The sequence below is a fragment of the Lagopus muta genome, chromosome 1, assembly GCF_023343835.1.
Source record: "Lagopus muta isolate bLagMut1 chromosome 1, bLagMut1 primary, whole genome shotgun sequence".
In the NCBI taxonomy this organism is placed as follows: domain Eukaryota; kingdom Metazoa; phylum Chordata; class Aves; order Galliformes; family Phasianidae; genus Lagopus; species Lagopus muta.
In genome coordinates, this window is record NC_064433.1 from 124,420,649 (window position 1) to 124,443,837 (window position 23,189).

General features: G+C 38.8%; 1 protein-coding gene across 4 annotated transcripts in view; it reads right to left on the bottom strand.

Moving 5' to 3' along the window:
• The window catches only part of TBL1X (transducin beta like 1 X-linked), a 198,612-nt gene that overhangs the window by 129,262 nt on the left and 46,161 nt on the right, over positions 1-23,189 (bottom strand). For 2 of the 4 annotated variants that reach the window (XM_048934276.1, XM_048934274.1), the window contains exon 2: positions 10,990-11,063. The gene's annotated coding sequence lies outside the window, so the exon portion shown is untranslated. Of the gene's footprint in view, positions 1-10,985; positions 11,064-23,189 lie in introns of all 4 variants that reach the window. The other 2 variants (XM_048934275.1, XM_048934273.1) reach the window with 1 other exon arrangement.

Genomic DNA, 23,189 nt, shown 5'->3' on the forward strand with positions numbered 1-23,189 from the left:
TGCTGAAATGAAGAGAATCAGCTCCAAATACATGGATAAAACAGTCCTTCAGTATGTTTTTAGTTAAACTGGAAAGTTCAAGGAGGTAAGAAATAGTAAAAAAAAAAATTAATAAAATAAAAAAAATTAAAAAATCACCATAATCTGATTAGCTGTGTAATTAAAACTAAACTGGGATATCAATAAGGGAAACTGTAAGGAGGGTTCCTTCAGCACAGTACAGAGGAAAGAAAATTGGAAATCTGGTAGAAATCTAATGGGATAAAGTAACAGATGGTAGGTAGACACCCAAGGGACATGCAATACCTTCAAAGATGATATTGGCTAACAGTATGATTAAGAGGATATGCAATTAAGTAGTGAGGCTATAAGAACCTTAATATTCTAGATTAGACTTACATTTGAAGTGTAGGTTAGAATTACTGTATTCTAGGTTACACTTTTTTTTTTTTTAAAAACAAAAAAAAATCTACTAGTCAAATAGGAAAAATACTCAAGAAAAAGTGTAATCACAAATTAATGAAGTAACCAAGAGGGGGAAGCTTTTGTTTTGTTTTGGTTTTATTTATTTTTATTTTTTATACTGTGAGGGCAGTGAGGTTCTGGAACAGATTGCCCAGAGAGGTTGTGTGGATGCCCCATTCTCGAAAGTGTTTAATGCCAAGATGGACAGGGTCCTGGGCAACCTGACCTAGGACTCGATCTAGCAGTTGGCAATCCTGCCTGTGGCAGGAAGGTTGAAACCTGATGATCCTTTCTTCCAACCCAAACTGTTCTGTGATTCTATGATTGTGAAAGATTGTCCTTGAGAAAGATGGCAAGCAACTGCCCACAAATATAACATAGGACACTACAAAGACGACAACCAATCAAATTAATCAGCAATAAGCACTAGACTCGATGCCTCCCCCCCAAAAAACTAATAAATCCAAGTTAAACTTCTAAAAACAACCTAGCAGAACAAGCTGCCAATGGAACTGTGCAAACCACCATCACTGGTGATACCCAAAGAACATGGTTCTACCAGGCCTGTAAGGACAAAAAACTAGATCAGTCCATGTACGCTGTTTCCAAGCACAAATGTGTCAGTAACTTCCAGCAGAATCTTTCACATAACCCACTTTCCTTCCAGTTAGTACAGCTTAACAACTGTAGGTTGAACATACAAGCAGGCCAACTCAAGGTGGTCACTCACGCTCATGCAGTGCTTTCAGTTTTCTTTTGGGTATACAGTCAGACTTTGCTATACCAGTCTCATGAAGCTTTGGTGGTCCTGTGCCTTCCAAATATTTGCCAACAATTAAATAGTACTTATAAACAATACAGTCCAGCTGCAGGACTGCTTATATCTCAGTAAAATAAAGAGCTGTTATATATAAACTCCAGATATATACAGATGGATACATATGTACATAGGATACAGAGAGAGTGTTAAATGGAGCAGATATAAACAAATGATATAAAAAGATATAAACCGATGCTACGTTATTATAAGCCAGTTATTTATGTAGATTTATTTTAAAATATGTCTGATTGCATTCATAGCACTGATGAAGAGAACAGTAATGCACTAAACATCATTAAACACTTAGACTAAAATTCCCCTTTGATCATCCCCTCACAGGCACTTTGTTTCTGTTTTACCACCCAGGAAACGAATAACCATGTGACCTTATGGTCAGAAAATTCTTACTCTGATACGAGAACAAATGAAATAATTTCCAAAAGCAGGGGTCTCTCCCAGGCACAGTCCTACTTTCAGCTCTCCCACCTCAGACTGGCACTAATTTAAATTAGAGACTGGTAGCTTTAGCACTTCAGTTGCTATCAATTACCATTACATCATGTAAAGCACTCCCTGAAGAAATCAAGAACCAAGCTGCTTATGGAAATAGCACAAAAACCACACCAGGAATGAAACAGAAGCCAGCATACAGCAGAGATGTAACCAGCCCCTCTGCAAGTAAGGAGGAAAACAAGAAAAGGTTTAAGTGGGCAGCTGCATTCTGCATCAGCAGAATTACAGCCATTTCTGCCAGTGGTTTTAAGGTGCACGCAGAGGTCATTGTCCTCTATAGATTGGACTACTGTGAAGCCAATGCTTCATAACCATAGCAAGGAAGCAACTGGATGCCAGACTGCCTTAAAGCAGCTGAGGAGAAATGGAAGAAGCCAGAACGATGCTGACCATGATGCAGCTTCAGAGGATGCACAGCACCCTACTTTACACCCATCTAGCCCATGAAAACTTTGCAGTGTTCCTAAAATCATTAAAACCCGCTAAAACACCCACTTAAACACACATTATTATTATTTTCCCTATCCTAACCCAGGGAAATAATGAGAGGCAATGAGATTGCGGCCACTTAAACATGATGTATGTAACCAAGAACACAAGGTCATGAAGCCTCAGTTGTAACAGCAATCTCGCACTGTTGACAAAGCCTTGCATTTATGTCTGTTCTTGGTAGTCCATCAAAATAACTTTTGCCCAGGTACAAAACATTTTGCTTTCAGGATATTTAACCCAGTTCCTATGATCCATCGTTTAAGGCTGACTTGCTAAACTGAGGAGCCAGCCAAAGTCATTCAGGGACCACCTTACTGCAAGGGTAGGTATAAGATAGGCCTCCTGGCATCCTTCCACCTACAATTTCCTACTGCTATTACACTGATGATTCAAATCTAATTTTAACAAGCAAGCAAGCCTTCTGCTGTCAGCAACCATTGTTCCAAGACAGAAGGAAAATACTTTAAGCACATTTTCTTGCTTTTCAACATCTGCATTCTTGTACTGCTTTTGTTCCTGGAGAGGGGCACGGAAAAGGGAAATTAAGGAAGCACTTCCCAAGGTAAGGGAGGTAAGATATTAGTGCCGTCACTTTGCACTTCCTAAACAAGCCTATTTTGTTGTTGTTGTTCAAACAATCTTTGGGCAGGAGATGACCTTTATTAACTCAAGAACTAATGCTTTTACAAGTCTGAAAATCTTGCTGCAGAAACAAAGGAAGTTTCAAAAACACAACACACTTTATGCTTAAAAATAAACACTTTCTCACATCTTTTGGTAAAATTAAGTTTGACACAGTCACCTTATTCCTTTAATAACCAATTATATGCAACTTTCCACAGCTAAGTTTGTGTATAAATGAAATTTCTCCTCATAAGAGAACAGAAAAAGCGAAATAATTTACATATGCTTTTGTGTATTTTCAGATTCCTTTCAGAAACAAAGTCAATGTGGAATAGTGAAGAGCTGGGTTCCTTAGCTGCACAGCAAAGTCCTATCTAATATGCACTGGCAGTGAAAAACTGGAAGGGACAAAGACAGTCACTGAACATAATCCTGAAGGCCACAGTAGAACCTTCTTTCTACCATAACCTAAACATGGTTCCAATCACCAAGGGTAAGACAACATGCACTGAAAAGTCCTCTGGACAAGAAGATGCAAGTGATGTAGCCTAATGTTTATATCATATGATTTTAACACCTTAAAACAGGAAACTTAAGCTGCCCGCAGGTCTCCTGACAAATACCATACTGTGATGCTGAAGTAGGTAAGGCACTGCCATTGCTTAGAATGCATGTTCTAAGTAACAGAAGGTTACAGATATATGGGAAAAGGAAATATTTGATAGCGTTTAACACTGTTACAGAAACTACTGCTTGTAACACACTGCCATGTTAGAACTGACAGCATAAGATAAACCAAATGGCATTATTCACAACATGGGTGATCGACTGTTGTAGCCCTCCTAGACATTATCCTGTCTAGGATCCTGTGCAAGGTGTTCAATTTGATCTCTTTGTTCAAGTTAGTTGCATTTGCATCTGTTCAGCAAGTTATCCATCTGAAAAGGCTATGATTCTTTCATTCCCCCTTCTCTCCCAAACTCTGTGGGATTCATTCTCCTACAGAATTATCACCATAAATAAAGTGTTGCATTTAGAGTGCCAGTAATATAGCCAGCCAATTCCAGGTTGATGAAAAAAACATATATACACAAAAAACACACACACATAAATATATATTTATATATGTATAAAACCTCCACAAAACAGTAACCATTTTTCCCAATTCCCTATGTGCAACATTGATGCCAAACATTGAGTAAACTTCAAACATTGGTCAGCACATACTGGGCTCTAAGCTAAGTGGTCTGTATGTCACATCTGCCATAAGCAGTCTGTATGTTCTACTTGCCATAACAGAAGCACTTAACAAAAGACATTAGAGAGGTACTTTAGGAGCAGGGCAATTTATTGAATTATTTCTTCAGGGTTTTGTACAGTACTACTGTGTTTTGACTGTTCTCTATTAAAATATGACCAACATTCTCAACTATACAGTCAGCACATATATATGTACATAGCCCTTATCATTAACTGAAAGATTCTAAGCAGCATGAAGACCAAAAGAGACTGCTATTAGCTAACTGAATTTGGGGTAGTTTTTCTCAATTTCAAGATTTTACAAATTGTAAAGAACTATTGACAGAATAAAAACAAAAATCTGCTTCCTGTTTGAATTCTATCATCTATTTCCAATGCATCTTTTCATTTCTGTACCTTCCAAACTTAAGTTTCTCATCTTGTAAGTCTCCACATGGTTATTACCAGATGATGACCAACAACCAGTTTCCGCCTCTATGTGACACACTGGATTATACCCATTTCTTACCAGGAAAATGAACTCCTCCAGAGCTCCCAAACTCTTTCCCAGTATGTCCAGCCTGCAATAACAAGTGCAGAACCTCCACCCTACATACATCCTAGTTAAATATCATTCAAACCATATGGATATTAAGAACACACCATTTAATTGTTGTCTTGCAATTATATACAAAAAAACCATTTGCTTTTAGCAGCATCAACAAGTGGTAGACTTAGACATCAGCTGTACAATGACAGCAGTGCACGCTGAGGTGACAACTTCTGAAGGAGCTTTAGATATTATGGGTTTGCACAGGTCACTATACTATTCCTCATTGCCATCTCTGTAACTGAGTGGTGTACCACGAAATAACAAACTGCAGAGCACGGTAAGACAACTAGTTATCTGAAATTGCTTGGGGATCTGGAATAGGGGAAAGGCAGAAAAAAAAATTGCTGGCATTTATCTCAAAACAAGAAAGTTCAGAAGTGCTCAGTGAGGCTTTTTCCAGTGACTACAAGCAGAGTTAGGAACTGCTGAGTTTGCTTGCAAATCCAGACAGCGTTTTCGGGACAGGACAGCTGTCTGCAAAACTGAGCAGCTCCTTAAAATATTACTATCACACAGTACCAGGACATCTGGTTTCAAAGCAAAAAATCTCAATTCACTGCTCTCCTTGTCACCAGGCTACTTGGGTTTGGTATTTAGCAGTGACTAGATAGGTTAGATGATGCAGGGAGAAATCTGTACAAGGAGAAAATGGGATAGTAACACAGGGGAGGGGGAGTGGTAATAAATTTACAAACATCCGAAGGAAGAACGCACACAACCAAAAAAAGGAAGCCACTCACTATCAGATATGGAGAGTCAGTAGTACAGGGATGGATGCTTTTTCCAAATGGAAAATATTGAGCAACTCAGTAGGAGAGCTTTTCTGGAGAGGAAAATAACAGCAAATGCACTGGTAGGAACAATCCTGTACCAGCAAGAAGGAAGGCCTCAGATGATGTGTAATACCAGTTCCCAGTTAGCCTATCTATGCTCCGTGCCTACTATAACTGAGATATATTGCCCAAAAATTTGAACTCCCTTTTAATATAACACTAATGCCCTTTATTACTGATTTTAACAGGCTTTAATGGGAGGAAGCATACATTCAATTATTTTATTACACGCTTTGAATATAAATGGAGAGCATCTGCACAGTAGTTTACATCTTCCATCCTCACCCTCTTATAGAAACAGAACAGACGTTTCAGAACTGAAAGAGGCTTTCCCCACCCCTCACTGCTTTCTTGGCTGGTTTGCTGAGATCTATATATCCAATCTAATTATTTTGATTCCCATTTCCAACCCTATCAGTGGTGCAGTGGTGCAAGAAATCAAAGTGCCAGTCTCCTGAATGTGTTAGAACCTCAAAGCTAACAGCTCATTTGCAGAGGCATCACTGTGTGGCCCAAAGCCGCTGTCAGCATACAATTTATGTTCAGAGGGTTTTCCCAGTATATCAATACCAAGCATTTCATATAGCATTTCAGATATGCTACAGCTTGTTGCATCATTTTGTTCTGTCACAACATAACTGATTCTAACAAACACCCACAATGCTTCAGTTTAGATTCTGTCTGTTTTAAAACACTCAAGTCCTTCCTCTTTATTACATTTTGCCTTTGTTTTCATAGAAGGAAAAACAACAGGATCACATAAGCTTATCTTCTCCTAAGTGATCAGAAGCTGGAGTCAGCAATACTCCTGCCAAAACACTCTTTCCTCTCTCGCCGGGGGAGGGATTTTAAGTTGCTCGCTATCTGAAGTCCCGCGGGGGTCCTCTCCCTGACGATACACTTTCCCCCTCTTGAATTACAATCTTACTTAAATTACTAATGGCTCAGCGACACCAAAATATTGCCATTCATTTCCACAGCTTCTGCAAATATGGTAACATGATTTGTGTTCAAATGTAAGCGTCACCATTTCACTTTTTATTATGAATATCATATGTTTGGCAACCTGTCTGACCTTCCTTATGATGATGAATGCTGCAGCAAACAATTTGCTGTATCTTTAAAGAAACGGCCAATTCAATTACATTCTGCCAGAAGCTTTCAAATCCCTCTCTGCCAAACGTCTTTGCTATATCCTGCCACAGACAGCCCATTTGTATTCCAGCACAGTAGGACACTTGTTTTATTGAAGCATACAGTTCTAGTTAGGTACTATCAACAGAGCACTATTTCAGTTCTCCAGCTCTCTGTTCCTTTCTACCCCCTCTAGCCTCGGTTATTAGGATTTTCAATTTTACTGACCAAACGTGTATGCGTTACTAATTACATGCCTGAAATCTAGTAGTTATCGACTGCTACAACAAAATACATTAGTGACCAATTACAGGAGTGCTTGGCAGCAATGGGTATCATTTTAGTGGATTTAATCATTGCACTTAAAGCGAAGCTTGAGATTCCCTTTGAGATTACCACTAATTGCTTCTGTTTTCCTAGTTACTGCATGAGCTGCTCTGCAAAAAGATGCTTTTTAAATTCCAAAAAGCAGCAAACAGATCAAGCATCCTGTAATGAGTCCTCCTCAATAAAGGCACAGCGTAAATTCATCCATACCACAATGCTAATCTCCCCCACGTATCTCCCTTGTTATCCTTTCCTTTTCAATTCTTGTTACTTGTGCAAACAGCAATACAGCTGCAGCGCTGTTCACATGAAGCACCTGTTACTGTAGACACACAAGCATTTCTTTAAACAGTTACTGAGAATGTTAAACCTATTTAAATTTAAAAAAAAATATATATATATATATATATATATATATATATATATAATTTTTCCTTTCCCTCCTGTATTTGAAGAGAAGACAGCACTCATTATTACAGTTTCAAACAGAACGTTTCTATGTTCTTAGACCTTTAGGAAGAGGGACAAAAGAAAATGAACAGGTAAAATACTTGGTGACACTGTGCATGCAAAATGCCATCACAGGCTTTTCACTTCCCAGGAATCCCTAGTAACAGCCCTCCTCCAAAGGTGTTTGTACTCTAACATATTATTCTTTAAAAGCCCACGACTCCCTCCAGATCCCCACTAGTGATGAATTATCTGGTTTACAGGCTCATAAAGCAGAAGCGTCTATATATTTTAATGCTGAGGCCAACCACAGGACTTTTGTACCTTTCAAATGTAGTGATATACAACTTTCCAAGCACCACTGAAAGGCTGTGACCTCAGGCTTCAGGCAACTGAGACAAGGAGATATCATTTCATTAACGTTTTAGGTCAGGTCAAAATAAGTTGTCTTCAAAGACAGAGCACAGGGTAGGGTTGCAACTGCAGTTCTTTCAGCTGGCTGAGAACAAATTATTTAATTAATAAAACCATTTAAATAACTGATTTCCTGTTACTAAGATTTCAGCTGTTGAAGCTTTCCATTACTCAAGCGCCAGGTGCCAGATTGCAAATTGCACATAGGCTTAAACAACCTTCTAGAATTGTAGCATCCTACATCAAGCTCTTTAGATTTCAGCAGATTTTAAGTTGATACAGTTCTAATCAGAAAATTAATTGATCTTTGTGGGAAAAATACTGTAGAGAAAGGGTTTTAGACTTCTAGAGTCATCTTCACTATTCTTCACACAAACAGAACAGCAGAGCACACGGTATCTTTAAAAACTGCCAGAAATATACAATTGGATTTACAAAACTAATAACAATCTCCTTGAAATCAGCTACTAAAAAAAAGCTGGAGAGCTTCATCCTACAGCATCAAGGGGTTCAATCAGCTGGCTTCACTGCAGCCTGCAAACTAAGGTGCAGCACATTACCTAACAACCCCAGAAAAAGAACACGATAAATGCACAGAGATTTGCGTCACTGCCACATTTTCCCTGGTTTCACACCGATACGCAGATTTCCACAAAGCCACAGGTCTTTTCAGAATAGGAGGCTCACAAGGCTGCTATATGCAGGATGCTTACGAAAACACATCCAGCTCATTTCCATGCTGATCTGAGAAAAATTTGCCCCAGGGCAGTCCAATTCCTGCTCTTCGTAAAGAAGAATGTAGGTGATGCAGTAAACTACAAATAACTGGTGACACCTACGTTAGAGCAGAGATCAATCCCATATTCATAAAGGAATGGGCTGCACAGTGTAATTGGATTATGGCCATTTGTCACTTCAACCGTTCTTGACTTCTGCCTTTCTCAAACAACAGCTGAGGACAATTTTCAATTAAAAAGTAACATGAAACTGACACTTCTTCACTGATCTCTTCTTCATTTAGGAGTCACTGATCTGACAAATACCTGAGCTCAGAAGAATGACCACCTTTCTTCTGTATGGGAAGGCTACTTTCTCACATGCACAGCTACAAAATCTACACTGTGATATCAAAAAGATCGCAATTGCACCTGGAGTTCCTAGTGCTACCTTCAGAATGAGAAAACAGGAAGGCCACCGAAAAACAAAATATTCTTGAAGTGAACAGCTGAACTTATATAGCACCTAAAATACAAAAGGTCAGGAAATACCTGCCTTTCATCACTGTCAGAAGCAATAGACTAAAATATGCAGAGTAGGACTGATAACACAGGAAATAAATGAAAACATTTGCTATGTGTTAGTACAAAAGTTAAAAGAAGCAAGGCAAAAAAGCTCTCTCAGAGGTCCCTTCTGGATTTAAAGCAGAGCTGTTCAGCCAATTTCAACTTAAAAACATGCCATTATCATTTAAGAATACTGAATTTCTCCCCTTTAATAAACCTTACATCTGTCCATGCTCTCCATTGCTGCAACTAAGCACATTAAGTGCAAGTTTGACAAGGCACGTTATTTGCAGGAACCACAACCTCAGCAGGAACAACAAATGCACCAGAAAGCAACCAGTTATAATAGTGCCTCAGGCACTACGTGTGATTCAATACCTAACTTAGAAATCGAAAGAATGATTATGCTAAATGAGACTTGATATATTTCCAAATTGTACAATGAATTTGAAGTCCTAGATATATAGCCTGCAAACCCTACTGTAAAAGTACGTATTTACTTCTCTTTAACATCAAAAGCAATGGAAAAAACAATCGAAGATATGTATATATATATTTTTTAATCTTCTACTCTATTGCAAAGAGAGAAACGGTGAATGCTACAACTAAATGTAACGTACTTTTTTTTATGCAGTGACATGACAGATATCAGTTGATGAGTTCATGCATTCAGTACAAGAACAAGATTAAACTACAGAACAGATTCTAAATAGAATGTACTGATAACAAGTTTAGATCAGATTAAGTTGAGAGAACCTCAGCAGAGAAGAAGAGTCTGTAAAATTTAATGTAGATACCAGTTAGAATATTCAACTTACTGAAGCCTTCCAAAACTAAAAATAATTCTTTTAGCATGACAAATGCCTGCAGGAAGAAAGCCTTCAGCTCTGGCAATTGTTTCAGAAAATTCAATTAACTTGCCCATTATTAAAAATAAGTTACCAGTACAAAGAAGTTTCATGCTATGCTGTACTTACCCGCTTATTATCATTACATGTCTTCCATATATTGCTACACATATTAATTAATTAATACAACAGAATACCTTTTTGACCTTTGGAATATTTATTCTTACCAAAATAGCACTGGGATTACCAGGAAAGAAAGCAAGCTGGATAAGTGCTATAACTGAAAAACACTCTTCTTTCCTTGCCTTTTAAGAAACTTGTGTAGGCTGGGTTTGGGATTGTTGGATACTTTCCAGCATCTAGGAAGGCCTGCCACGTGTCCCATCAAAACTGCCAGAGAAAAACACCCCTAGCCAAATCTTAATGGAAGCTAATTCAAGTGAGACAATAGCTTTTGTCTCAAACAGTGAAATGCGCCCTCAACAAGACAACCATACTAGGCCACCATTGTAAGGTCTTCTTCTCAGCCTCCATTCTCTGATAACATCACACTTAACAAAGCCTCTTTTTAGGACTTCAATCCCACTGAATCTCAGTGCCTCACTGCAATTCCATCTGATGAATCTGGTCACTCAAACTCAGCATTTAGTCCCAGGATAAAGAACTGAAGAGGCATAACACCCGAATACCAGTTTTGTATATAATCTACGTTTAGTTTAATGGAGCCTTTAAGGATAGCAATAAAAAGCACTGAAGGCTGCATTATGCCACATTCCGCTTAGCTAACCCTACTACTTTTAGTATTTTTCTCAATCCAAAAGCCAAAGCACTGTCTCTCTAAACTGCAAAAACTGATATTTTGCAGTTTAGGTGAGAAGATGCTTAAAAACAGTCACATTTTGTAAAGCTAGTTTTCATTTCAGCACTTACTTACTCAGGTGCAAGCACAGTCAAACTCCCCAGTTTCTCCGTAGATTTTCCCTTCAGGCCAGTTTTATCCTTCCGTACCTGAGAAAAATGGAAAAACAAAATTAATTTATGTAACTTCTTTTAAATTCATCTCTTGATTATGTTTAATTAAATTTATTAATTAAATTTATCTCTTGATTACCGAAAATTATCAGCAATTTATACATTTTCTATCAGGACTTTTTCCCCCTCAATTTGCTTGACCAGGAGGAAACTCAAGGCTTTTGTTTTCTATGCAGAAGAGAGTTCTTTATTTCACCAGTTCTATTTTCTTTTTCCCCTCAGACTTAGCACAGCCTTAAATGAAACAGTTCTGTCAGAAACCTCATGTAAATCCAACCTTGTAGATGGTGAGATTGCATGATTTAAGTAAATTTCATCACTTGTTTTTAGGAGTACAAACGGAAAGAATCACAGCAAAGGCTTTGTTAGACACAGATTGAAGCTATCTTGAAACTGTTAACATGTGAAAGAGGAAAAACCTCCATACTCCATTACCACTTGAAAAATTGAAAGGTTTGTGTACAGGTGCACTGTCACTTAAGGAGGAGCTCAAAACAAAACATTATTCTACTTTCCCCAGGCACTGCATGAATTAAAGAAACATTTCAAAACATGCTATTCAATCATATGGAGTCAATTTTTGCGGACACATGGAGCTCCAATTAAATAAGTGTAGCTTAGTGACATAAAAGTCCACCTGCACATATTCAAATTTTCCAGAATTAGACCACCTAATTTAGACCAGTCCACCCAACAATTACAGAGCAGAAAAGCAATGCTTTTGATGTGACAGAACTGAAGCTATGCGTTTTAAACAGTAATCACTACCTTGCTTTTGACCATGGTCAGAACACAGCCAAATTAGAAAGAAAACAAAGATGGAATTAGTTTCCCTAAAACGTAATTAAAATTACATCAACTCACAATAAAATCATTTTTAGCTTTCTCTATCACACAAGTAAATATATCCTAAAAAATTAAGCAAGATGCTCTTTCTTCAAAGAAGAACTTACTAGAAGTCAATGGATATTTCAAAACCAACTATAGCTACAGAATCATAGAATCACCAAGGTTGGAAGAGACCTCCAAGATCATCCAGTCCAACCATCCACCTATGTCCAATACTGCCCACTAAGCCACATACCTCCATACAACGTCTGAACATTTCTTGAATGCCTCCAGGGTTGGTGACTCCACCACCTCCCTGGGCAGCCCATTCCAGCACCTGGCCACTCTCTCCCAGAGAGCTTCTCTTTGGTACTGCTATAACAACAGATTGCTTTGCAGTTCTCCACGAGGTGCACCATATGTTTCATCTCCACAGACAGCAAACAAAACTTTTGAATTAAAACTATTGCAAATTTTGATCTCAATCAAAGATTCCTAAAACTCATTTATCAGAGCACCTAACATTACACAATACTTTTAATTCTCTGGGAAGGTTGTATTCGCCTCTTTAATTAGGTGATGCATCTTTCATTTCTTCTAGGCAGTGAATAGGACAATGTACTACCTGAAGTTTGCAATATCTATCTGCTTTGCTAAACAACTATCATATATGTGTGCTCCTACAGAAGGGGCAATATAGTTCTAAGATCACGTAACTTAAAACCATAGCATAGCATCCAAGGACAGTCAATTAACAAGCTTCAGACAGCCTTAATTCTTCACTTTCCAGCTCTGCAGTGAATGCTTTTTTGTAACTCTAGCAATGTCCTTCAAGTCCACTGCTTTCTGAGCTTGGTTTAATTTCCAGCTCTTTTAAGGAAAGAATCAACCAAAAAGGAGAAGTTCCTACTTACTCAGTACAGACACTCCAAGTGTCGTACAGAACGTGCCCACCTCTCCTTCTCATCCAAAGCTGTACCAGTGTCACCGCCTGGAGCATTTGCAACCACCCCATCACATTCCTTGCCATCAGGCTCAGCCTTCTTGTATTTCTGATCTCAGTCCTGTTACCCCATCCCTTTAGAGTAGCTGTTTTGTTCTCATCCACTTCATGCTATTCCCCTCTAACCAGAATCCCATTTCTTGTTAGTTTCTAGCTCTCAAGCGCTACCTTTCCTTTTAATCTCAGCATCATCTCTCAGCTTCTGTCCCCTCCACTTACAGATCTGATGGCTCTTTCACACTGCTTTTTACTTTCCAATGGTCTTCCCACTGCTTTACTCTCCATCTCAGCCTCCTGCACTTGCCTCTTACCCTATCAATTTCCAGATTTATTCTCAACAACTAACTCCCTGTCTTACCTGTATCTCCTTTCCTGGCTCCCTACACAGTCTTTTTGATTAGTGTGCCATAGACATGGCTGCTGTGCTGTGTGCTGAACTCACTTCCAATGATGTGTGTTAAAAGAGATCTGTACAAGAGCTTATGTGCAGGAACACTTCATTTGAGGATCCCAGAAGGACTTGGGCAGAAGATAAGCAATGCAGTAGCGCTATCTGTGCAGCAGCAGAATGTTAGGCACTTAAATCCCTTGCTACAGAAACACGTATACAAAATCAGCTTAGATGTCAAAACAGCTATATGAAGGTTTTGTGGACTGCAGGCTCCAGTCTTGAGTTTAGATTAACATCAGCTATAATGTAAGATTAAATAAATAAATATATATATATTTATATTTAACCCTATCTTCTGTTTTTACAGAGAGCCCAAAGTTAGGCAGTCCAAATATTAATCTAAACTCACTCTACATTGCAGTTAATCCAGATATAGTAGTATTGTGTAATTGTCTTGAAGACAAAAAAAAAAAAACACAAACCACAAACCCCTTGATTTCATTGAACATAGTAAATACTGGCAGAGGGGTACGTCCTCAGGACCATTAACCAAGAATAACTGCACTTATTCCACTACAAGAAAGTAGCTGATAGAATATATCCATCTATTTTTTTTTGTCAGAAAGCACACACACGCACAAAACCAAAGACCTCTTCCCAACTTGCCCCCAAAAGCTCTCCCTTAATTGGGGAAGGGGCTTAAAGGAATTGTCTGAACTTAAGATGATTTCTTACCATAGGGAGAGACTATTTCCTCCAAAATGTAAGACAACAAAGAAAATTAAAAGGCATTCATTTTGACGCATGAGTCTTACTTTTAGCATAGTTTAAGAAATTGGGTTGGCAACATCTGGGTTTGTATCAAAGATTTAGGACTAAATGAACACAAATGTAAGCTGCAGTTTCATTATTTGAATACACAAAAGTAGTTCTCTGAATTACTTCATGACATCACCAGTATTTGTAACAGGACTCTTTTACAAAGAGGCAACACAGACCTTAATTCAGATTCATATTGGTCACCTGTGCTTCTTGGTATGATTCTTTCCAACATGGTTTACATAAATATCCTAAATATGTCAGATCTCTTACTAATCTGCCCTCCTGTTTTTACCTTTTCTCTTAAATATTTCCTGTCTTATACAACTCCTCTTCCATTCTTCTCCCTGTTTCTTTGCTCCTCTTCCTCTTAATTTCCTCACTGAAATACAACCCAAATTTCAGTGACAAAAGACCGCAGTTGCCTTTACACAAAAAATAATCAGTACTTCACAGGGCACAACCTACACACACTGCAAGTGCTACAGCAGCTTTTCCTCAGCTTTTACACAGTTCAGACCAGTGCATCAGAGAGGTGACTGGAAAAGAAAACACTAAATCAGTATGAATGAAAACTTTAATCTTTCACATTACCTCTGTGAGTAGCTTCCTAAGATTTACGATTCTCTTTGCTGTATGTAACCTGCAAGTCAATTGTCCGGATTACAGAAGTACTGGAAAAAGACAAATCTGGAAGGGTAGCACTGGATTTAAAAGCAGCTCTGTTTCTAATTGCTACCCAGAGCTTATTCTTATCTCTACACTTCTTATTACCCCTATTACTATTCTTCCTCCCCTACTCATTCTAACACACAGGGCAACATCTTCATGGAACACTGCACATGCAGTTTTGCTTCACATTGCTCTGCAATGCAGAGCATTGGATTTTTTTCCCCCTGAGGATTCATTTAAAAAAATGCAAAACAAAACAAAAAAAACCCCCACCATATCTTTCCTTCATTGTTTCCCATAATTCCCCATGCTTTCCTTTCTCTGGACACTACAACAATTGGTCACGTTCCTCTTCTGCCTTTCTCTGCCACATCACCAGGTCCAGGCTCCTCCTCATCCAAGTGCAGTCCCATTCCTTGCTGGACTGCCACCCCAGTCTCTACCCTTGTGCTCTGCTGCACTCCCAAACAAATGATGGGGTCTGCTCCAAAATCCTCCAACATGCCTTCAAATATTGATCAGATCAAGCAAGTGATTCAGTGTAGAAGTGTTCATTCAAACACAAACACAAGAGGAAGGGCAGCCTCACTCTCTTCAGGGGGAAATTTTCAAATACAGCCCTGGGATTAATTCAAGGAATTCTCACAGCCTCTAATAAAACATGAGCCACTGAGTCTTATTCTTCATCTAAAAATCTCAGCCTAAACTGAGCTATGCAAATTTGGTGGAAAACCATGTATCCCTGCTACATTGCTGCTATAGTATCAAGCAATCAGTCAGTAACAGCAAACTTAGTAAGCACAGCTAAATGATTTGATTCTAGAAGGTGTCTGCTAAAGAGGAATTCCCCTCCATCTTCATTCTTTCAAGAGTGAAATGGAAGTTATCTGAAATAGAATTGGTAGGCTGAAATTACACTTCATATTTAAAAAACAAATTATGAGTAATGTTTACGCACGCAGCAAAAAAGACAGAGCTCCAACAAACATTCTGGGTATCTGATAGATAAAAATTAAGTATAGAAGCAATATCAACAATGAAGGCAATATTTATAAACAAATCACTTGTTTTTTATTCAGCCACTCTGTGTTAAGTACACTTCAGTGCTGAAAGCGATATCCAATTATCCTCACCTGACCTCACATGAAACAGGGAAATAAAAATGCTCAGAACACGTGGATCTTGTTGATCCACGCTGATAAGCAGCGTAAAGGTACACGTCAGGAGAACATAAGATGGTATTCAGTCACTTCTTCTCAAGAAGGTCTCAAACAGTGACAGCAACAGATTTAATGTCCCAGCTCAGCCACCAGTTATAACCAATCCTGCAAATCCACCACGGACAAGGAAGCAGTACTGTTGTTGCAGTGAGCTACAACCTTGCAAGCAGGTTTCATAACCTAAATAATCCAAAGGCTGTAACTCATACAGAAGTTATTATTATTGCTCACGACCCTAATTTTTATCAAAAGGTTAGCAGTCTAAGTCTCTCTTATTCACCAGTAAGTTCCCATATATTTGCTAATTAGGGTAACAAGTAGATAAACATCTGTTACTACTGGCAGTAGATGGATGCTTAATTTAAAATAAATAAATTAAAAAATAGGTTAAGTGACCAAAAAAAAAGACATAAAACAAGTTCAGATTTTGTCTCTGCACACTTTATGGAAACACTCTCCTCCATTTATTTTATCATCTCCCGGCTCATGTTTCCAAGCCCTGAACATCCACAGTGGTACAAGTGTTTCCATTTCAATTCCTGTAGGGTGGGATTTGAAAAAGACACTGGGTTTACACACAGCCTGCCATGCCAGGGAGGCCAGGAAAGACCTGTAGAAAGGCAGGTTCTCCCCACTCATCCCCAGGAAGAAGTCGAGTTCTCCTCACAACAGCAGGGAGGGCCGGGGCCCTGCCACAGCTGCATGAGGCCAACAATGGATGGATTCCTGGCCCAGAAATGCATCTCTGTCATCATGACAGAAGTGTGAACTGCACCAGTTTAAATCTTCCATGAGATATTTTCTTTTTGGGTAATAAATAGATTTTCAGCTTAACCACCGCCATCCAAAAATCAGCGCAGCTAACCTAGAAAAGGCTTTCTTATTCGAATAAGAGGATTTCAGTGTTACTGCTGTAGCAATTATAGCCTGGCTTCTGCTGGTTACCTTGCTCACACAAGCAAGCACTAGAACTTTTCAACACATTTAAGCACAAGTGATCTGGGTTTATATGTTGTACAGCCTAAAGCTAATAGATTTAACATTTCTTTGATCCTCAGGTTCCACAGCTCACCGAGATGTGGGAGAGGAAGTGCTGGAGGCCTGCAGTTTCAGCAACCATTAATTATAGGAACTCGTCATAAAGGGCATTGCTAGAAGCTTCAGACCATCTGAAAGTAGTGGAGATAATCCCACGGTTTAAATATAAACAGCACAGTTGCTGTCACAGTGGTCAACAAAAGGCAAGTTCTTGGTGCACTTTCATTCAGACCAATGATCTGTAGGTTCTGAACAGAAAAGAAAGAACTTTGTCACTGCACAGTGCCCTTCAGCCAAAATGTATCGCCTAGGGTGTTTTTCTTAAAGTAAATTATATATCACATTAACTGCCTACTATAAATATTATGGCTAAAATTTTCAAGGGACTGGCTATTAGGTTTCATCAGCAAAGCAAAAGCATACTCTTCTGGATTCAACTCATTTATTGAATCAGAATTCAGCCTAAAATAGAGCCTCAGTCTTTTTAGGCGAGAAAAAATAAAAAGTGATGTTCAGCAATCCCTGTAACAAAATTGTAACAGTAATGAGCTATTCAAAATTATTTCCCTAATTCTCAGATAATCTGTACAAAGCCACAAGGTAAGCTATTGGTAAATGCAGGTATAATTTCTTGCTTGCCTAACCTACTTTCCTAGGAGTTCTCCACTGACTAACATATTTTATAAATAATCAAGTTTGTATTATAGCAATTGCCTGCAAGAATCAATATTTTATTATGGTTATAGCCACATACAGCATGGAGTCCTTTCCACAGTCAGCTGAACATTTGGTGGCACGATATGGCCTGAGCCTAAAAAAAAAAAACCACCAAAAAACAAAACAAAACCATAACAATAAGGCTTTTACTTCATAAGCCGGTCCTTCAGTGAAACACTGAAGAGAAACTTTCTCTTTAAATCCTGTCCAGAATAAAATCTAGAAAGCTGCACTCCAGCCTTTACCAGCTGCTTTCTCTGTGACCTTAACTTACTAATTTAGGAACAACACTTCTTCCTCTTGCACACTTAGCAGGAAGCAGCTATGCCATGAATGTGTTATAAACACTACGCGACTCTCCGGCTGTACGGCTTTGTGAAAAACATGACAACCTAGTGGAAGCGCTGCTGTTTACCACTGTCTACTTCCTGCCCACATTCTGATGACTTAATTCAATACCAAACTTAGACTGTCTGAAAGAAATTTCGTATCTCATTTTCCTGCTTTACTTCCCCTTTCACTCTGAGGTCTCTGATGGTATGCTGGTTTCCCTGGAAGCTCGCTTTCTCAGAGATGCTGCAAATGCAACAGCAGAGGGATAACCAAATGGCAAGACATCACTTAGTGGAAACATTCCTTGAAGAGAATAAGAGAAGCCGATGCGTATATCCTTTAGACATCGTTACAGAAAAACTAATTCAGACAAAACAGCAAAATTTTAGTAGTTTCCACTGCTGCAACATCTTGTATGAATCACCAGTGTGACACTTCAGCGTATGCCTCAACACAGCTCAGAGACATAGGACGGTCACTTCAGAATGGATGTGAAACTGTAGGCAACTACGCAATGAATGCTCAGACCCAAAGTTTCCATACTACATCTGTTCCTTGCGCCCTAAACACCACAAAACCCTTTTCAATAACGTACAAAAACGTAACAGCCATAGGAAAGGCTATAATTACAGAATACCACAGAGGGAGAAACAGAGATTTGAGGGCATTGGCCATATCCTATGTCTTTATAATAGCAGTGTTTTTTTGTTTTTTTTTTTAAATTGCAAAGTAACAACTACTCCTAAATTATCACAGGAAGTGGACCAGATATCGCACAACAAAAGAGGATAAAAATATCTGTCATTCTGTGCCTGTTTCTCTATGGGGAGCCATTCATCCCTGATCACAGTTCTTGTAATCAGTTCAATGGCGAATGTGAGAAAATGAGGGCAGAAGCGAGTACAAGTGAGTTGTTATTAAAGGGTTTGGGAGAAGAGCAGGAAAAATACACTTATTCACATGCAACCACTGGAAACCATGCAGTAGGCTGTTAGTGCCAAATAAGTTTAAAGAAAACAAACAGTTTCAGTTTTCCTTCAGACCCCTTGGAGACCTCAATACTTCAAATACTTTAAATCCAGACTTAACTTCCTATAGTCATTACAGATCTCAACAAGTTACTAAATTCACTCTTAGAATTCAGGTTCTTTGCCCCACTATCCTGTTCAGGAGAACTAGTTAAGAATGTTCTCAATTTCTTGCCTAAATTTGCCTATTTATAATATCAATATCAGACACAATGGTTACACGCTACGTGAAACAGTTTTTTTGCCCTATTTATCCATAATTTTATTTACAAAGAGTATCTTTATTCTCTCTCTCAGCCTTCACATTTGAGCGAGCTGAACAACAGCAGCATTCTAATTTTCATTTGGAAAGCTAAGTACTCCATTACCCTGAGCAGCCTAGTCTGTCTTTGCATCTGTTCTAATTTAAGGCCATCTTTCCTGACTGCAAGTGAACAGCACTGGACACAGTATTCCAAATGAGGTCCCAGGAAGCTTTTGTAAAATGCTATTAGCATTCCTCCCTCTCTCTACAAAATACCACATCTAATGTATTGTATGAGCACGTAAGCCCTTCACACAGCTGCATCAAACTGGTGGCTTAGAGCCATCGTAGTGGCATTATCACAGCACTTTACCCAACTCAGATGGTTGCAACCATTAAATAACCTACACAACATCCTACAACGTTAACAGATGTTCTTCTCATTTTAAACATTTGCATATTGAGATAAAGACCAGAACGACCTGAGACTAGGCACTGGGAGCCTGCAGAGCTGAATTAGCAACCGAGACCTTCTGATCCATAATCCTAAATACACACCTCCAACCACTAGCAGCAAACAGATGAACTACACAGAGCACAGTAACAAGGCTTCTCCTGTTATTTCATGCCAAATGCCCGTGTCTGCACTCAAGTCATTTCTAAATGGACAGTTATAAATGGCCACTTCTCTGCTCTACCACATAATTGCATTAGGGTTGTGAGGAGCTGCACAGAACATAGCCAGAAAGGTCAGACCTCGCGGACTCATCATCACTTTTCACTCTCATCTTCAAGTCCTCAGCTGGCACTGCAAATGTTTTTTGTGCTAGTCCCATAAAAAAAAAAAAAAAAAAACACACCTCTACATTTCAGGTGTCCCCATCCTATAAATACACACACTCAGTTGTTGGAGCAAAAGCTGCTTGATTATAACCACTTCTACCAAAGTTCATGCTTATACTGATGTATTCTCCTGAAAAATGTATTCTGAATATTTAATTTGAATGCTCTTCTTATTCTGAAATGTAGATCATATTAGACCTGTAAATTACAGGTTAAAATAAAACTATAGAAAAATATACATATATAAAACACAGCAGTGCAAATTCAAAGGAGCTGACTAGTAACGAAGCAAAGAGCTTGATAGTTCCCACACAAGTTAACATACTGTAGATGCTCACATCACAGTGTTAATTTCTTAATTATCATCAAATACTCCCAAAGCCAATGTATTCCTACTAACAAAAACCTATCTTTGTGAGAATTTTGCCAGGAATGAGACCATTACTAGAACTCGGCAGAACATAATTTGGTTTCCCTTAAAGCCTGGAATCTCTTAATTGCCTCAGAAATGCCATGCATGCTTTGTAGTCACATTCCAGAAAGTATTTTTTCTCCCAAGGCACCACCATCCCCTCAGGTAACACATGGGAGTCTTTTTTTTTTTCTTAAAGCAGGCAATTCTGGTCAAACAACACACAGCCACCACTTCTAAGAAAATAACAATCCCAGTTATAGCTGAACTTGGTTTCTCTTTCTTCTCCCCCCCCCCCCCCCCCCATAATCACACAAGCACCTTAAACATCCCATGTTAAGAGTGTATTACAAATCCTCCACATATGAACATACCACTGGCAAGTAAGAATGCTCACAAACATATACAGCAGATGGGATGACTCCTATTGGTAGCCGGTGGTGTAAAAAAATCGATATTAACAACAATGCTGCAGAAAAATGAAGGAGTAGAGCTGTGCAAAACCTTGAGCATTGCCTTAGATCAGCTGCAGTTTAACACACTCACTACATTGCTTCTACAGATGAAATATAAATACCTTCCAGAAATTTATGTTTTCATCCATCACCAAAGGAAGGAGAAACAACTGAATTAAGAACCAAGCACCGAACTGCTGGTCACAAGTAAGGAGGTGTACGTATTCCTCACAGCAGTTACCCGACAGCCCAATAGTGGGGGAAAAAATAACTCTGAGGTGGCTTAATGCCTGTCTTTTACTTTACAACCAAAGTGATGAAAAAGCCATCACACAGCCAGTTATGACAACTCTGTTGAAGCATCAACTCTCACTAAGCTGCAGCAACACCCAGCATTTTATTAATCTGCAGTAGCGCAATTTGCCCCAGGCTGTAAAGATAGTTTTCAGTCAGCCTTCTGTGTCACATGCACTCCTGAACGTATCAGTTTGGCCCCTCTTTTCTGGATGATGGAAAAGGTTTTGCTTCATTGAATTTGTAGAAGGGTATCACGCACAATTCTGATTAGGCTTTTGGTATACGATACATGGAATATAAAAGTATACATGCTTTTGATTCAGTGCACACTTAACTTATGCCAACAAAAACAAGTGACTTGAAAATGAGGACAATTATTCCCTGATGTTTGCAGTTGGGACCTAAGTAGGCAATGTTTACATATTAGAGTCCATAAGTATTGTAAAAGAAGCGTGTTTTATATTTCTAAAACAGAACCTGCATGTTGAAAATCAGCACAGCTTCAAGATTGCTTGAAAAATTACTTTTATTGCATGTAACTCTCGGAAAAGTCCTGCCAGCAGAAGCCAACCACATTCCTGGTTGGAAAGTATGTAAGCCAAGACAGATTTGCAAATAAAAACATGTAGTTTGCGTGTGTACAAATACATGCATGCACGATGTAAATGGTAAAAGAAACATTGCAGTTTGCAAGCAAAAGTGAGCAGGCAGTGTTTCAAGCTGATAGGGTGGTTCCAGTGTTATTAAAGTCAAGAACTGAAGTGATTTAGAGTAAATTACCCCTACTGGTCAGGGATGATGCACAAAGAAGCTTGCACTGCTGCCTTGTGGTTCTTGATCTTCCAATCAATTTCTCAAGAATATCAAATTGCCTTTATCTGATCACTGTTTACTTTTGAAGTCAGCATGAAAGAAACAGGCTTTTAAGATCAAAACAGACTTGAATAGAAGCCATTATCATCAAAACTTCAATTTCTAGTCGCTAAGTCCCACTCACTCTCTACGAATGACCTCACTATCTTATCTTTTATTTTTCAGAACCATGTATGTATCAAAATTACCAGAGTAACAAAAAAACTGAAGCACATGCCCAACACAAAGCCTAACTCCTCCCTCCTCCTAACTCCCTTCAAATTCAAGGAGTCTATACATGCTAAATTTATGTTCATCTGCAGAACACTCATTTCCAGCAGACAGTCAAGAGTGTCTTCCAATTCATGCATTTTGCGAAGCATGTATGCAGTTGCATGATGTTTGTATGATGTAGGTATTACCCAGCATGAGGATTTAGCACATGCAAGTTTCAGGTGAGATAATAACCTGCAAACCAGAACTAAAACACAGTGTAATTAACAGCCACAAAAGGAAACAAGAAATTACAGAAAGGACCACTCAAGAAGTTTTATGTGTGGAGTTTCACCAGGTTTGCCTGTGTGGGCGCTTTAACAATAATTTTGGTTTGCATTTCTGAACTCTGATCAATTTATAGTAAACTTAAATTTGTTCAGAATATCAAAAGCAAAACAGAATTACTTCCTTCAGTTTACTGTCTTGATTTGGTATCAAAGCAACAGCACGGGTAGTTAGCGATTTCCCAAAACTACTCACACCACACATCCACACTGAAGTTCTAGATGCAGTCTAACCTATCGGTCACTTTGTGCTCAGACACCTTTCTAAGGACTTCCACAACTCCCCAGTGACAATGCCATCATCAATTAAATTAACATCACAGATGATACAAGTCACACTAAGTCACTGCACCAGGTAGATGCAGTCTCTTAGGGACACAATACAGCAGA